Genomic DNA, 5,304 nt, shown 5'->3' with positions numbered 1-5,304 from the left:
TCTAAAATCTTTTTTTTTAAATTCAGGTGTCTAGTTTAAGGGATCCATCTTCAGGCCATTGCCAATTCGAATTTCCAATGGTGTAATTATTGCAATAGCAATTCAACCAAATAGCCCCTTTGTGGAAAGCCCAGGATGTCATTTTCCAGGTTAACTTCCTGGGAAGGGCATAGAAGAGGCAATCCCAAAGATTCCCCTGCAAGAAAAAAGTTCAATGCAAGGACTAGACCACAGATGGGTAAGGATGATGTTTGCCTCCAGTAACCCACAAATTTGTGGGGGCTTCCAGTCACAGACCTGTGAATCTACAATACCAGGTAGGCCATCTTGGGATTGAGCTTTCCTAGAACGAACCAGGAAACAAGAGTTGAGATGACAAAAGCCTCAAAGGGATGGGACTTCTTAAGACAAACCCCAAGATCTTGACATGGTCAGAACAAAAAGGGTGCTGGGGTTCCCAGCCATTTTCAGACAGGCCTCCTAGTATGACCTGAAAGTTACCGCCTCTTTCCAGATAGTGGAAACCAAGAGAAAGCACTCCCACTTGGTCACAAGTCAAGCTCTCAAGGACATAAAATAAGATGAGAAGGAACCTCAACCAGTACCCCCTTTTATGACAGAATAACACATAGAGACAAAGACAAAGGAACAGACAATTTCTGGGAAGAAAGGGATTAAACAATAGGAATTGGTACACAAACTACCAAAAAGCACACCAGAGTCACTACACCCAAGACTAGTCACACAAATCTTTTTCTCCAATTAATCAAGATTTTGGAGAGGGAAAAGAAAGAAACAATGATTTTTACTGTCCACTTGATGAGATTCCACACAGAGAAGGAGGCCGGGAGCCTGGCTGGTAAAAAAACTCTTACACTTATGACAGCTGATCAGATTCTGGGTTCTTCACTGCAGCTTCCAGAAGAGCAGAGCTTTCCTATCCTGCTTACAGCTCCAAAACTGTAGGGGCCAATGGAAACCCTCCCTCTTAACCCTCTGAAGTTTCACTCAAAAATCAAGTCACAAAAGGCAGATTAATTGGAGAAAAGGAAGAAAATGTATTAACATGTACATGGGGAGAGTCACAGAGTGATTACCCTCCCCTACCCACAATGGGATGTAGAAGCTTATATACCATCTCAAGGTAACAGAATGAATGAGGGCTCAAAGCATGGCCAAAACCAGGTGCAATCAGAGTCAGAGGTATATCCAATTATTGTGGGCAAGATAAGTCATGGGAGGGAGAGAAAATGAGGCTCGGCTAGCAAAGGTGGTCTTAATATGTAAATGAAACCTTACAGGTAGCAGCTCTCAGAGAGAATAAACGCTAAAAGTTTCTTTCAGACCTTTACAGGTGTCAGACTCTCAGTTAATCTTTCCTAGATCCGGGCAAGGAAAGACTTGGCTGTATCAATGCAGATTCCCTACAGATGCAAATCACCTCTACAAAAGACAACTTTGCAGGGCTACTTCTACAGCTGGCTTTCTGAACAGACATCTTAAAATATGTCAAAGAAATGTATTTTGGGGTAAAATATTTTTAATTCCTTCACATCTACAGCCTGATGCACCTGCCATCTCAAAGCACCGTTGTTGGTGGCAACTCCATTCTTCCCTAAATTCCCTAATTCCCTAAATTCCCTAAATTCAAAAACCTAATTCCCTAATTCCCTAAATTCCCTAAATTCAAAAACCAGGTTCTCCTTGAGGCTAGTCTTTTTCTCACAGCACACATCCAATTTGTCAGAAAACTCATGTTTCCTGTTTGGTTAATTACAGATTTTGATCTGCCCAATCTTTCTCTTTCTTGGTCTCTGAATTTTGGCAAAGGAGTCTCCTGATACAGGCAGGATCGATTCTACTGACGATTCTCAAAACCGTCAGACATTTAAGAGCCTTAATCTTGGGGTCGGGGTTTAGGCAGCCCTCGAACCTTTTCTTTGGGCCTACCCGTCAAAATCAGCCTGGCCAGGCCTGTCTTCAAGGCCCAGGGGCAGGGCCAGGTCATCCCGACGCTTCTTGAAGTTTCTCCCGCCAGGTCGGCAGCCACCCTCCCCTTCCCTCTGACCTGCAGAGAAGCTTCAGGGGGCATTTATTCAATTTGCTGGGAGCCCATGGGCGCAGGTGCGCATGACTCTGTGGTTCCCACCACACCCGCCGCCCTCCTTGGTCCTCTAACTGTCTGAAGCGGGCAGGAATGTTCCAGGTGAGTTTGGGCTCTGAAGACACCCAGTGAAGGAGGGACCGGTAGGGAAGGGCACTGGCCCCTTAGGTCCTTAGCAGCCAGGGATCCGAAAAAGGTCTTGAAGAAATAGAAAGGGAGAGTTGGAAGTAGATCAAAGGGAAAGAAAGAAAATCCTAGATTTCCTATCTGAAGGCACCATGAAGAGAAAGTCCGCCTCCTCTGGGCCACATCCTCACGTCACTGGTGAACCGAGTTGCGCTCTCCATTGGAGACCAAATCAGTTGACTTTGGCTTGACTCCTGGTGAAGAAGCCACGCTTTGTCCTCCCCCGTTTAGCTCTTGATCCTGAAGCACTTGATTTTCTCTCCCGGGCTTTCGATGGATTTCAGGGATGCAACTGAGAAATTTGTTTTTAATGCACTTAATTGAAGTCAGAATATTTTAAAGTATTTTTGCAAAGAAAAACGTTTCCTTTTGCAATGAAGACATTCAGATGTGAGGAAAATCACTAGGCTCTCACAAACGCAAATTCCACATCAGCGGGTAGGATTGACCCTCAGGTTGGGCACATTTTCAGTGCACTGTTGGAACTTAAGATGAATCTAGGACATTCATGATTAATATTTTTTGGTTTTTAGTACAATTTAATATTTTAAATTTAAATACACATTCTGAAAATTGTATAACCAGCACAAGAAACCGGCTTTACGCCATATTTACAAACATGGGAAAGAAAGGTGATATTTTAAATGACAATGCTTCATAAATGGCAACATTTTTAAAGTACCTAGAGAAAAAAAGTTAATCTAGAATTCTATGCAAAAATAAAATTTCAAAACTGTGAGTGAAATAAGGACATTGAAAAACATACGAAAGCTAAAAGAATTCACCAACCCACACTACAAGAAATCTTAAGACTCCTCCTGGCAGAAGCAAAAGGATACCAGATAAAAATGTGGACCTACGCAAAGAAACGAATATTGGAAATGGCATTTAGAAAGCATGTACTACACATTTTCTTATAATTTAAGTCTTCCAAAAAATATTTGACGTAATAAATAAAAGTAATAATGAATCACAAAGCTTATAGTGCATAAAGTAAAATTACATAACACTAGGATAAAGGCCAGAAAGGGAGGTATAATGACACTAGAAAGCAGACTATGATAAATTAAAGATGTATCCCAGAAACCCTAAAGCAGCCTCTGAAATAAGAAAACGGTTATAGCTAATAAAGTAACAAAGGAAAGAAAACGGAATGAAATAAAAGCTATGGAAACACTATGCTGGAACAACTACTCTCCAGGCCTCCACCCTATAGGAATACACCAGTGGCCATTGAGAGTGTACAAGAATGATGACTGCAGCATTATTTGTAATCATAAAATAATAAAACCAACGTAAGTCTAAAGATATATGAAAAGGGTTTTATTTATTTAACAGACAGAGAATTGAACAAACAAACAATGGAGGCAAGTCCTTTGCCAGAAGGAACAGAGAGGGTCATGATGATGCTACTCCTCCAAGGATTTCAGGGTTCCCAGACGCCTAGTTTTCTGTCTGGTTCTTCTGGAAGATATTATTCTTGGGGAGCAATAGGTCCTCGAGTTTGGGACTCTTTCAGGTTCTCTCTCCATTTCCCCATTCTGCTACAATAAACAAACAAACAAAAACAATTCTCACTTCCAGAAGATCCCGCCTGTGCCTCTTCACGAGCCTTTCAGGAGGTCTGGATGTCTGGTCCACCGCTCCCCGTCTTCTTTCCCAGCTTTTGCTTTTCCCTTTACCTGCTCTCGCCCTACGGCCCGACGGCGGGACAACCGCCCAGCTGGGCCCCCGCGGCTCCACCGCGCAGAAGGTGCGACGGAGGCCCTGCCAGTTGCCCGCCCTGCGGGGTGCTGAGAAATCAACGCTTTGTAAAAGGAACTTCCCCATGGAAAAAAATCTGTTGATTTCCGCCCTCAGGGCTCTTCAAAGGACTAAAAGCTAAAGGCCACGATCAATTCATTCGACAAGTCCTAGTCGTGAGCCCTGGTGAGTACCAGACCCTGCTCCCCCCGAGGGGACCCACGAGCGACCCTCACCACCATCCCTGCCCTGGTGGAGCCCCTGTGAGGAACACAAGATCTGAAGATGGCAGCGGAAGCTCCTCAGCGGCCCCCACAGCGACTGGGCAGGGTAGGCACAGGCTCCTTCAATGGGTGAAGGCGGCGCGAAGAAGGGGAAGAACCATCCCCGGAGGCCACAGGGCGTTCAGCTTCCCTTGGGGCCCCATGCAGCTCGGGCTGGGTCGCCGACCGGGGAGTTTCTGGAAGCTTCTGAAGCAGGGGAGGGGCAGGGCGGGCGAAGACAATTCGGCTGTTCTGGCTCCAGAATCTCCTAACGCGCAGGTGTCCAACGTGACCAGCGCGACTCACCTCTCTAATCTCTCTGGTTTTCCAAGGCCTTGCTCAGTGGTCCCGCCGGGCGGGCCCTGAGAATAGACGGAACGAAGGAAGTTCAGTGAGTGCGCCCTTCCTATATGCCCAGTAGAGTCGGAAGCGCTTGTCTCTGTGGCGCAATCGGTTAGCGCGTTCGGCTGTTAACCGAAAGGTTGGTGGTTCGAGCCTACCCAGGGATGCTTATTGGAACTTTCTGAAGCATTCACGCATTGTCAATCAGTAGATAAATGGGGAGGATTTTATCTTCCCGAAGTCCCAAGCCACTAATTTAGGACTGATCCATGTCAAGGGCCGCCCACCTCCCCCACCGGATTCTTAACCAGGTATCTCCTGAAATGCCGGGTTTACACCTGTGTAACTAAGGAATCCTGAAACAGAGACCTAGGAACCCACTTCTGCTGTGATAAAATTCTAATTCAGTCCCTTATACGCTTAAACAAGTAATTTACGTGCCTCCATTTTTTTGTATTTTAGTAATAGGAGTCCAGTATTACTTCCAGGATGTGCCTGCGTTTCCTGATTTCTCTATCAATAACGTGACCAGTGGAATCATTCATCACAATAGTGATCCTCTCCCTCATTTTTGAAAACAGTATTTTTCCTCAGTTTATGCATGATTTATTTAACCCTTTTCAAAATGTTTTTGTTAGCCAGGCATGGTGGCATGCACCTGTAATC

The 5,304-nt window shown here is 45.0% G+C and overlaps 1 non-coding gene across 1 annotated transcript; it reads left to right on the top strand.

Moving 5' to 3' along the window:
- Positions 1-4,731: 4,731 nt before the first annotated feature.
- On the top strand, positions 4,732-4,805 carry TRNAN-GUU (transfer RNA asparagine (anticodon GUU)). The gene has a single exon. It is a non-coding gene; the product is annotated as a tRNA-Asn (tRNA).
- The last annotated feature ends 499 nt before the right edge of the window (positions 4,806-5,304 follow it).

The sequence above is a fragment of the Pongo abelii genome, chromosome 1, assembly GCF_028885655.2.
Source record: "Pongo abelii isolate AG06213 chromosome 1, NHGRI_mPonAbe1-v2.0_pri, whole genome shotgun sequence".
NCBI lineage: Eukaryota > Metazoa > Chordata > Mammalia > Primates > Hominidae > Pongo > Pongo abelii.
Note: the sequence above shows the minus strand (reverse complement) of the source record. Positions and strands in the feature narration are given on the sequence as shown.